The sequence below is a fragment of the Passer domesticus genome, chromosome 13, assembly GCF_036417665.1.
Source record: "Passer domesticus isolate bPasDom1 chromosome 13, bPasDom1.hap1, whole genome shotgun sequence".
Lineage (NCBI taxonomy): Eukaryota > Metazoa > Chordata > Aves > Passeriformes > Passeridae > Passer > Passer domesticus.
In genome coordinates this window covers 14,745,960-14,758,583 of record NC_087486.1, presented here as the reverse complement: position 1 = coordinate 14,758,583, position 12,624 = coordinate 14,745,960, and the positions used below count along the sequence as shown (strand labels likewise).

The 12,624-nt window shown below is 39.4% G+C and overlaps 1 long non-coding RNA gene across 7 annotated transcripts in view; it reads right to left on the bottom strand.

The window, feature by feature from the left end:
* LOC135280056 (uncharacterized) overlaps positions 1 to 12,624 on the bottom strand; it is a 53,826-nt gene that overhangs the window by 32,109 nt on the left and 9,093 nt on the right. For 5 of the 7 annotated variants that reach the window (XR_010347135.1, XR_010347138.1, XR_010347137.1 and 2 more), the window contains exon 2: positions 9,320 to 9,499. This is a non-coding gene — a long non-coding RNA (uncharacterized LOC135280056). Of the gene's footprint in view, positions 1 to 8,633; positions 8,732 to 9,319; positions 9,500 to 12,123; positions 12,167 to 12,624 lie in introns of those variants that run through there. The other 2 variants (XR_010347139.1, XR_010347136.1) reach the window with 2 other exon arrangements.

The window sequence follows — 12,624 nt, the reverse complement described above, 5'->3', positions numbered from 1 at the left end:
AGGAGTCTGATGACTCACACGAGACAGACAGAACATAATTTCTATAAAGAGAACACAAGACTGAAAAGTGTGATGCAATTACATACAGAGGGATGTGTGATCATTAGCAAATAACCAGATTTGCATGGTGAAGATAGTTACAGTATGTTGCGACTGAAGACCAGGTTCTGTTCTCAGAAATATAAATTCTCTTCAGTGCATGAGCACTTCAGCTACATGAGAACCAATCTGTATTAAACATCAAAAATCCTGTGCAGGAAAACTGTAAATTTAATTCTATCTATTTGATATATAGAAACATTTTTGGATGCATGTTAACTCAGCCTTTGTGAAATCTAGGTTTATTCTGTTCTAAGCTGTTGGAATCTATCTTATTCTCTTCTGTCTGGCGGGATTTTGTACTTTGCAGAGAAGACAATTGGGTGAGGCTGATTTTATGGAAACAGCAGAGCACATGGACTATCTAATGTTTATAGTGAAGGTTTCCCTGGTTTCAGCACAGCTCACAGATACAGTGGAAGGTACAGCTTATTTCTCAGTACTGTAATTCAGCTTAAAGTACTTGGCTTTAGAATAAATGTCTTGGATTCCCAAAGACATCCTTGTCCTAAATCTGTAACCTGCAGGGATGGCTGCCTTACCTCCCTCAGGTTTTGTATCTATTAGTTTTACTCCTGAATTATTTGATGGGTTTGTATCTATTGGTTTTACTCCTGAAATATTTTTGCCACTCAATGAGGTATTTTTACCATGAAGGTATAATTTTGCAAATATTCAAACAGATGGCTCTGAAGATTGCTAGGCTTCAATGTGTCTGAAGGACAGGAACATTTGTGTTTAGAATAGTCTCTGCTCATTTCTTTAAAATAATCTAATTTCTACATAAAAAATAGAAAAGACTTGAGCAACTGGAAATGCTGAAAGCAATACTCCAATCACTGCTCTTCCTGAGGGTGATTCAATGAAATTCTTGCTACAGATCAAACTCATGTCCAGTCTGAGATCTCTTGGTGTGATCACTCTCAAGTGAAAATAAGGTTAAAAATAAAGTTATCTGTTGTATTTCGGTCTTCTTTGTTGTGAGTGAGCTAAAAAAGCACACATTTACAGTCTTATTTTTATGCATTACTTATATTAATTTGGTGTGAAATGCCACTTCTGAACCAAGAGCTGGCTGAACTCTGAGTCTGCTGAACCTGTGTTATGAAGGAAGGAAAATGAACTAATACTTTATTCAAAGTTTTCCTGGCAGCTCGTCTGTCCTGATGATTTAACTGCTATTTACACTGAAACCAACATGCAATAAGATTGTAGCCTATGACTCCCAAGGGAGCAGCTATGGAATTTTTGCATTCTGCAAAATGTTATGGGTTGGCAACCTCTCCTGTGTGCTACACAGATCACTTCAATCCCCTGTGTTTATCCTATAAACAAGAAAGTGCTCTACACTGTTGTGCTAAAGAAAACAGCTGAAATCTAAAGCAGCTCAGTCCTGTTTAAGCTGTTCCCAGACACACTCCCTACCACACGGGTTTGTTTTCCATTGATTTGTTAATGAAAGCTGGCAGCAAATGCTACACTTCTACTGAGCATATTAATCATCGAAAGAAAACAGTATTTCTTCAGCTTTGGCAATTCCTGTCCTCCACATAAGTAAGGCCTGCTGCTTCCCTGTTAACCCTGCACATAATGCAGGATCCCCTAAAGAATTTGGTTTCTTTGCAGTGGTGGATTTCTGCTCTAAGCCTGGATACCTGCTGTGGAGTCAATTAAGATCTGAAAACATCCATGTGGCTCCTGCTTCAGAATTCCACTTGTGCAAGAAGCACAAGCACTGCATGCTCGGAGCTTGGATGCTTTTGAGAAATAAGAATGCAATCCTGGAGCAGCTGCTCATTTTCCCAAAACAGATCAAGAGCAGCATCAGCTTAACATGACTGATTCCTGTCATTTACAGCTACCTCCAGCACTCACAGTGTGTGCTGACTGCCTGTAAGGCACCAGGGAATTCCTCGTGCCACAAATGCCCTTCATAGGCTCTAGCACAGTCATTTTTCATCCTGTTGTAGGGTAACATGAGAGGGGTCTAAGAGCAGAGCCTACCAGAGACAGAATTAGCCCTCAAACAGGTCTTTTCTTCTCCTCATCCCTAGTTCATGGGTTTTGTTACTAATGGTTCTCTTGAGGCAACTTTCTCCCTTGAGAACAAGCTACCCTGCACACACTGCCCTGAGAGAAACTGCTTACAGCTCAATATTGTAAGCAGTACAATACAGCTTTCAGCTGGACCTGAAAGCTCCAGAAATTTCATTTCTTTGCAGTACTAATTTGTGCCATGCAGCACATGGCGCTCTACTTGTGGGCACCTCTCCAGAAGGGAGGATGACACTGTTTCAGTGAGGCAATGGGTCTTAATCCAGCATTAATAAATCATCTAGCCTCTACAGCAAAGCTGCAGTATTGCACATGATAACCACAACATTTGTACTGTCATATCCCCACACTGAAGGATTTGACCAGGTTTCCAAGCACGAAGAGGAAATCAGAGAAATGCAGTTCATGAACCTGTGGAGGCACCAATCCAAGGCTGAGGGAGTAATCAAGTACAGGCTATTTAAAAACCACTTCACTGATCAAATAACCCACTATTCACATATAGTTACTTTATCTCCTGCAATGGAAAAAATCCCTGAGGTCGATTAAATGCAGAGAAGACATCCATGATGACTGTAATCATCCTCTTATTTCTATTATTTACACTCCAGCTTACACAGAAGGATGTACCTGCCTGGCGACCAAATCAATTGTGCTGGAGAATTATGGACAATTATTGTTAATAGTTGAGCATAACAAAAGAGGGGAAAGGCAGTCCTTGGCAGGGGGGTTTGCACATCCTAGACTACAAACAACAAAGTACCACCAAAATCTCTATGATACTGAATATTTTAGTGTCTTGAATCAGGTATAACTTCTTTTTTTGCTCCTCTAAGCCTCACTTTCAAATTGCTCCCTTAAATCAGTCCTAGGAGAAATCATTTGATTGCATGTCTTCATTAGTCTCTGGAATTAATTTAATGCAAATTATAATAATAACAGGTAAATGAGTTTTACTCTGGTCTAGTTGGGAGCAGTTTTATTCACGTTTATTCACATCTTTGCCCACTCAAGTAAATAGCAGAGAATATCCTGGGCTGCAAAAGGGCAGTGGGCTGTCCCAGAACAGCACAGGACAGAGCCCTGCCAGCAGGAACATTGCAGTTCCTACAGCACCTCCAGCAGACACAAATTTCAGTTCCTCAGTTTAGATACCTTGGCAATAGAGTTCCTGACAGAAGGAAAATGCAGTGCTTGTTAATTTGTGCTTGGTCTATACCCCTCCAGCAGACATTGCATTTTTCAGTTTGAAACTGGTGTTTCCTAGTAAGAACTAGACAAATCCAGTTTGGTATTTCTCTGAATTTGTGTGCAATCTCCAAGTTCATTATTCTTCAAGTTATCTTTTAGTTTTCCTCTGTTTTGCTGGTTCACCCTAAAGGTGTAAGTTTATTATGAAATGTATTTATAATATGGAAGATAGTGACAGTTGAAGCCCTTAGAATAAGAATTATTTCATTTTATTTCTCCTTTTGACATGAAGGTTTCATGATTTGTGTGACTGCAAAGAAGAATCCCAGACAAATATTGCCATAATACTGATTCTCTTTCTTTTTAGTTCCTGTGGTCACTAGCACAAGAAAATAGTAAGAAAAGCTATAAATTAATTTCTTAACAATATTTAAACTTATTTTGCCTCATTTCCCACAGAAACCAAGCTGTTCATGGTTTACTGTACTAAAGAAATTCCTTCAAATCAGATAACCAAAAAATCTGTTATTATTTGCCTAAATTGTTACCTAAAAAGCTCAACTATACTAGTGGAAAAGGATTAAGAATAACATTTTTTTGAAGCAATAGCCTGTTTTCTCACCTAAATAGATACAAACTGTTGACAGAGAAGAAACAGCAGACTACAAAGAAAGAAGATGAAATGGAAAAAGGAAAATAAGATGATCTGTGATGTATTTAATGACCGACCACGACACATGTTTGTGAGCCTGTGAGCACAGAAGATACATTTTACACACGGGGAACAAATAAATCCATTCTTGCCAACAGAATTAATCCTCAGTCTTTACTTCTGTAACATCACTCTTCGATGTTGCCTCAACAGTAACACCCAACTTCTGAGTGACATTTAGAAGCAATAGTGCCTTGAACCTTCTGTACCATAACCCCAAGAAAACAAAACATTTCTCAATTTGCAATTAGAACATAGATCAGAATTATTTTTTATGCATGGCCAAAGGCCTGAATTTCTGCTATTTGCACTCACAGAACCATACATTCTCACTTTTCCTGAGCCTTTCCCCAAACATGGATGCTGGCATGGACTTCAGAGGCTGCCTGTGTACAGATGGGTTAAAGGCAATGACTCAGCCTTTCTGCTTTAACTCAAAAAGAAACAAACTTGTAAAAAAAGTGATTTTTAGTGTATCAGACAAGGTTATCCAAATAGAACACAATAGCTCTGTGATATCACCAAAGCCAATGACACCTAAATAACCAGATAGAGAGGTGCGATCTGTTCTTTGCCAGTTACTCGTTAACCAATTTTCATTAATCATAAAAAAAGTTTTTACACGATTCTTGATTCTATAACTGCAATCTCCCAGTCAGTGTCTTGCTCAGGTGGCCTTGGTCCAGCTACTATCCCTTTTTTTCTTGCTAAGATATTTTGCAATAGCAACTGATGAGTTTGAAGTTCCAGCTTGGTTTACAGATGAAATCTCTTGCAGTATAATCTCGATGTTTCTGGAGCTTTTTAAACTTTACAAGAAAATTTTTCATTTACCAATTAAGAAATCAAAATGTCTTTTATATATTTTTCATCAGAATATTTCAGCAGTTCTTTACCTGGGGGAGTATATTTCATAATACTCTCTGGGGCAAATATAAAATGAAAACAAATGTAAAACTAATTAAATGACTTTCATTTGTTACAAGGACTGAAAAACAAAACTGAACAAAACCAAAAATCAATTTCTACACAAAGCTGTTTCCCTACTTTTCAGACCTAATTCAAAGTAATTTACATCACAGCCAGAATAAACTGAAAAAATATTAATATTAAAAATGCAGGAATAAAACCTCATCGATTTGATGTTAATCCTGTGACTGCAGTACCATTGCATCTGTAGCCAGCATTCCAATTCCGTGCTAGGTTTCATTCCTTGCAGTCACGTGATATTGTTCAGAGAAGAACCTGACTTATTAACATAATTGACTTGTATCAATCACTAATGACCTTGCGTTAACACTGTTAATGAAATTGCAGTTGTGTGGTGATTTAAATAACACTGTGAGGCACAGCTTTCCTTAGAGTTATTAAGAAAACTGCACTACCAGCTCAACTGTACTCCTCAAACCCAATACCTGAAGTGCAAAAACCATGATCTTTCCCCCTAAAAACTCCTCTTTGTCAAAAGCAGGAATGCCAGAAGCTCAGACTCCAAGTTGCTTAAATATCTTTTCTTTGGTGACCACAGCTTTCTGCTGGCTGCTCTTAACCTTGCAGATAGGCACAGATAACACGATCCTTATCTGTCAGGCAGGAGGTCTGGCAAGCTGCTTTGCAGACTCAAAAACAAGCAGTCCTCTGTGGATTGGCCAGCAGGACACTGGGGAGCACAAAGCTGGCTTGGGCCCTTCCTGTGTCCCAGTATATCAAGGTTTAAGCTCCATTGACTCCAGTATAGTGGCTTTAATCAAGATTTTTCATGCCTCAGAGAACAGTACAGCTGCTAAAGCTTCTTTAATAAGGGTTTTATAGCTGGGGAAGCTGAACAGGAATTAGCTGAAAAAAGATGACTTACTTGTGGCCTTATTAAGTAGCAATTTATTATAAGTCAGGCTGCAACACTGTTTTGCTCTAACATGAAAGAGGAATGCTGGTGAAGTGATTTAGTCAAGTCCTTGATTCGGTTCCTGTAATTTCCTGCATTTTCTCTTGCAGTATCCTTCAAATTCAGGAAGTCCAATGCACTGTGCTAAGTCTCAGGAGAAAGTCCTACATTTCCCATTTCCCATCAGGTCAAGCAGATGCAGCCATCTTCCCAGGACTCAGTAGCAATATGGCCTTTATAAAGCTTACCTTTAGATTTCATAGCTTTTTCTATCTGAATGAAATGAATTTCTTATTACCTTATTGAGCCCACGTTGGCAATGTTAACAGAGTATCCTGATGAAGAAAGCACTGATATAAGGCAGGTCTAGTAAAATGGACACATCTTGGAATTTCAGTGAAGTGGACTGAAGATTCTTCAACAGAATATATTTTACCTTTGTAGACCAGGATTATTGTAGTAGATTAAAAAAAAAAATCCCTTACTGAAGATCAGTTTATCCATTTCCAAGTGGCACATGTCTGGCCTTACCATAATTCTCACAGGAATAGTCCCATAGGAAACATGTTACAGAGGTAACACTGAGATATGGGGAATGGGATGGCTCCATGGGCACCTGCTCAAGCAAACAAACCCTGCTGTTCCTCCCACTAGCCAGGACAAGAAGAAGCCCCTGCTGAAGCAGAACAGAGGATTTTTTCCAGAATGGGACATTTTCACTCAGTGGTGGATGGGACAAGATTATGCAGAGGAGGCACATCCATGTGTTAAATCTTGAGGTGTCTGGCTCCTGATGAAGAACTGCCAAATATTTATTTAGTTATCTTAAAGCAGCTTGATGTTCTAAGCTTTTGACCCTTGGGATTAGGCCCCTACCAGAGGCACGCTGCAGAACAGCAGCAAAGTATTATCCCCTTTTTGCCTTCCCTTTCCTACTTTCCCCCACAAAGACAGATCAGGGATCAAGCTAAAGAGATTATTTCCTGCTGGCACCCAGAGCAAGGTAACAAATCCAACTACTGTACAGCAAATGTGTGCTCTGAAGACTCAGTAGTCTGGAATTGAGGAACTATGAAGAGGAGTTAGAATGTGTTGAATATACATGGTAACCTACATTTCCACCTGCCTCCTGTCTCAGCTCTGAAAGGCTGCTGCTTATCTCCTCTCCACTGACCTCACTGAGGAGAAGGGATCCTGTGAAATGCATGGAAGTGCAAGACCACGTGCCATTCAGCAGAATCTCAGCATTAGGACCTGGAAGTTATTCACATCTCCTTTTTTCCAAGGCAGGATATCTCCTCATGCACCATAGCCACTCTTACTATTTTCTTAGTAATTGCCTCAAAGCTTCCATTCAGGCCATAAAGTTAAAAATCTCACAAAATCTGCCTATAATGAAAGTATATAAATCTTTCACTTGCAAACTTCTCATTAAGACTATTCCCACTGTTAGCAGAATCTACTGTTGGTGAATACTGGGTCAAAAAGCTAATTCCCTTGCAGTCCTTTTACTGTCTCCTTAATGATTACTGAGAGTCCGGAAATGAGAGCAAAAGTATTTAATTCTTTATTCAACATGAAATTGTCTTGATTTATACTCTTGAAAAATTAATAAAATGCCTCTGAGACAGACTATCTCTGCCTCCAGGCTTGCACAAAGTATCTGCTTTATCTGCTGAGCTGTGCAGAACTGTAATAGAGAATAATACTTCTGCTTTCAGTGCTGCATTTACTGTAAATTTCCATTCTTCCCGGAAGGTTCTGACAGACATATTTAGCATCTCAGATCAGACTTCAAGAGGAGAACTTAGTTATTATTTGTTCCACTAATACTTTTGAAAGACCTAGTAGTTGAATTTGGTGCAGAGATGGGACCTTTGCAGGAGGCTGGAAAAACCAAGCCCTCCTGAGCTCACAATAAAGGCACCACTCAGATGTTCCTTCTGTACCAGGGTTCCTCTTTCCACAAATCACAGCACCATCCCATGCAGACAACAGGATTTACATTCCTTTACAAAGCTTAGTTGGGTGTTGTCAGATTTACCCAATTCTGCCTGACAAACAGCAGCCCAGTTATCCCATACTTTGTTACCTTCCACATATCTTTAATTAAAACTAGCCCAACATCTTGGTTATTCTTGGTGATGATGGCACAGACTTCACCAACAGTCACAGACTAAATGGCACCATGAATAGGATCCTTCACAAGGGTCTCAGGGAGGGGAAAAAGTGCTATTTTCAGGCTTTAAAACTTTATGTATACTTTCTTGGCAAACCACTCTTTTATTGCCCTGCTGTATCTTGTTTCCTTATGATCTTACTTTTCTCTCCTGTGAAACTCTAGTCTGTCCTACCAAAGAGAAACATTGTCAAAACACATCCACACAGCTTAGGAAGGAGATTTACATCCCAGGTAATAAGAACAAAACTGTGGAAAGTCACCATGTTTCTAATGTTAAAAACATTGAGGAAGATTAAATGGGTGCTCTTGGAGATGGGAGCTGCTGTTGAAATGTTCCAGTCCTATATTATTGATAATTGTTTTCAGCTTCAGATACCATCCTTGTTTGCTGACTTTCAAATAACCACTGAAGAAGTTAATCAGCAGCTAGAACAAAACAGCTTCCAGAAGGCAGTGACAGTGAAAAGGAAGTCAAACACAATTGCTTTAAACTCCTTTTATCCCCTTACCTTTATAAAGCCTTAGCCCTTAAAGCTGGAAATGCTCTTTGCTACTCTGTCATGACACGGCTGTACTGATGAGTTAGAATTTTCATGCACAAAAAATGCTAAACAGAGCCAAAATAAGAACAATTGGAAAGCAGTTAATGAGCAATGAACTTCTCGTACTTTACTACAAAACTCTTGAAAAGCTGTCCTTCCACTTGCCCATAAATCCAGATGCACACACAGGCACAATGCACACACAAGTTTAGACTGTTTGCATGTTTGCAGATCAGTTCAATACAGCACAATCTTTATCAGTGATATGATGAAATGTCTTTGTAGACTTGCCTGTAACACACTTGAGAAGCAGCTGAAATAGGGTTCTGGTTGCCAGCAGGCTTATCTTTCATCTTTTACCTCTGACCAACACAGCAGATAGTCTATTACCTGCATATTACCTGGATCTTTTAAGTGTGATTTTGGGCAGCAAAGATATAAAGCAAATTCTTCTGTCTTTTTCATTCCTCTGAAATAAACCCACTCTCTCCTTGGAGCTTATCTGAAAGCTTGAAATTGAACTAATGAACATCTCAGGAGAAAACACAAACTGGACAATAAAATGCATATACAAAAGGCTCTGAGAATCCTCACCCTAATGCATAATTCAAAGAAGTTGAAATGAAAAATTGGTAAAACTCTTCCTCACTTACCTGCACTAAGAAATATCAACAGACCATGCGACTTTGTTCCAGGTGCACCATCAGATGAGCAAATGTTTCTCTTCCTCTGAGAAGAAGGGATCTCAGAGAAGGCCCCTTGGCAGCACTCAGGGCACCTCAGCTTCCAAAGGCCTTCATGTGTCAGGAAAGTTTCACAACATGCAGTGATCTCTAAAGAGAAAACAACAAAATATTTAATGAGTGCAATGCCTCATAACACTTCATTTTCCAATTTGTATTCCATTTCTGTCAGCAGCTTGCAGTGTATTCATCATCCTCCAGCCCAGGCAAACCCTGTGATTCCTGCTCCACTTGAATGAGAAACAGAATCAGAAGTGGAAAGTAACTCCTTTAAAGAGCACAGGAAATCCATAAATACCCCTGAACTTGAATACAACAAAAAGCCAAACTACAAAACCTCTTTTTCCATATTTCATAAATATTAGATTGGGTACAAATAGTATAATTTATAATATATATGTTTTCATTCCCAAGGCTTCCATAGCAAATGTTCAATTGTAGGAAATCAAAATACCAAACTCTGGACCATTTAATGAGTTAATTGATTTTCAGAGGTGTCAGGCAGTTTGTAGCTTTGCTTGCTCAATTGTTTCTTCTGCCTAAAGTAAGATGCAGTTCTGAATCTATTAGTTCATTATGCTGTAAATCAGAGAAAGAGGAAATACAAAAGACCAGCAGGAGAAGCAAACATCATCAAGGTTGACAGGAATGTTAAATGAATTTTCTCCCAACATTGTGCTTAAGATCATTTCAATAATAAGAGTGAAATAAATTTCTTTCGTTCTTCAAGTGAAATGCTACCCTTTCATTTTACTAAAAACAATTCAAACAGAAAGGAAAGAATGGCTGCCAAAAGTTTTTAATTAATGAAGACCCCTAGTGAGGATGAAAACATCCTACACATCCAACCTCTTGGCATTTATTATCATAGCTCCTGTCAAGACAGGAACAAATTGTTCAGCTACATTGCAGAAGTTTTTAATACAGAATCCATAAAATTTAATTCATGGAATAAACCTCTTGGCAACTGCTTTCTAGTTAAGTAAAACTGGTTCCTTTCCAGATCACTGATCTTGTTTTGTAGGTAATTACATTTTAAAATTGTACTTTTTCCCAATATTACTTTGAAATATCTCCTTTTTAAAAGATAATTGCATAAAAACAGCCTTCTTAGTTCTTTTGATATAATTTTTCATCAATATTTAATTATGCTAGTCACTCTCTACTAAAAGAGCCCACATTCTGGAGTTTCATACCAACTTTCACTGTAGCCAGGATTTCTCTGAGCCTTTTGCTAACATCTAGAGCAAAACAGATAATCAGATTTTTCCTTTTAAGATTATTTTTGAACAAGAATTCTTGTGCTAAACTGCTAAAAAAATAAATTTAAAAAAAGAAGAAAAAAAAAAGCTGAGAGGAAAATATGTTCTCTCCTTGCTGTTTACCCATAAATGAAAATGGATAGGAAATACAAACACACAAAAATATCCTGCTAGTGTCCAAGGATGTCAAAAGCCTTGGCATTCATGTGGGACCAGGAGGAGCTCCTGGCCATTCTGGCTCAGGGACCAACCCCTCTTGTGAATCTTCATCTTCCCTGGAGATCACTGCTCCTAACCCCCAGGACAAATATTTAAAGAGACAAAGAACTAGTTTGTGAGCTTGAAAGTTGGGTTAATTACTGAATAAATACAGAACTGGAGAAGATAGAGGTTTATTTGGCTTATTTGACTAAAAATTCAAACTGCCCTCTTGATCTCCAGCCATGAGTGGAGATAACTGAAATTTCCGGACACACCAGAAAATGTGTAGGACACAAGATGGGACTTGAAATCTTATCTTGCTTCCATTGGCATGCAGGGATGTGTTCTGGCTTTAACAAGAGTCCAAAAGTCTCTCTTTTAAAACATCAGTGCTCAGTCTGCATCCTACAGGCTCAGAATTGCCCCATTACAACACTGTTTCAACAGCCTGTGGAGTTTTAGTAACACCAGGCAAGAAAATGAGCTGTTATCAAGGAAAAAAATCACCCAGCTCACTTCCTTCTATTGCCTTTAAGTCCAAGGTAAAAAAGAAAAATACTAAAAAATTACGCAGTAAGGGCAAGAGAAAGAATTCAGTTCCTCTCATTCCTAGAATAAGGCAAGTCATCTTTTCAAGGTAGATATGAATGGGTAGATTAGTTCAGAAGAAGCTGCAAAGAAATCTGGAAATACTTTATTCAAGCAAAGGCCCTAATTATCTCATCACAATCCCAGTTGTCAGGAAACAGGGACAAAGATGCAGCTCCAGATGGTTTCTCCTTCCCAAAAAGTTAGTGTATACCTACAGAAATAGGAGCACAACTACAGAATATATGGGTCTTAATCAGAATTAATCTACAACACTAAATTCAAGGAAGTTACCATTTCAAATGTATTTTTTCATTAAAGACTTGAGACTTTCCTAATTTAAGCACTACAGCAAGTTCCAGTTTCTTCTTACTGGCTCTCCAGTGCCGTTTGTGAATGACACCAACCTCATAATTATCCCTTATTATTTGTTTTTGACCCTTTTCATTATCTCTTCTCTGCTTCTTTAGAAAATCCATTTTAAAATTACTGATCTCACTGAAAGCCTTGATGTTTCACTGTGTCCTCCCATCCCAAATCTTTACTTTAGCACTCTGGTTTTCTCTCTAATGAAGATTTCAATCACTGTTTGCTTTGCTGTCAACCACCTTGACTGGCTGGGCGTAATGAACTCCCTTAACCCCAGAGGAAGCCACTGCAAACCTGTCAGGGTCAATGGGCTCACGGGCTGCTGGGTTCACTGCTCGCTGTCCCACAGGCAGCAGGAGAGTCCCGCAGCAGCCTGACCTCCACAGCCTGCCAGGAGTGGGAGGGCAGGAGGAGGGATGGCCGAGGGAGCCAGGCACGCTCCTGTGTTTTCAGTAAACACTGCCTGGAAAATGGGCCTGCTTTATAGCCCAGATTAGAGACTAAGATAGACAGATAGAGAGAGAGCAGCTGGCTGCGATGGAGGAGCCCTCCGAGGGGAACTGCAGGGCTCACCTGGGGAAGAATGGGCCAGGGAATCAGGCAGCAGTTGGTGCACAGAGATGTCAAGCAACAGTGGGAGCTGAAGGTTGCAGGGTGGTACAGAATTACAGCAGTGGCATTTTCTCCTACCATCAAAGCTGTGCAGCTGCTCAGTCCCTGCACAAACCTTCCTTCCTGCTTTCCCACTGCTGGTCCTGCATCTGAGCTGTGTTTGCTGGAGCTGCAGCTCCCTTT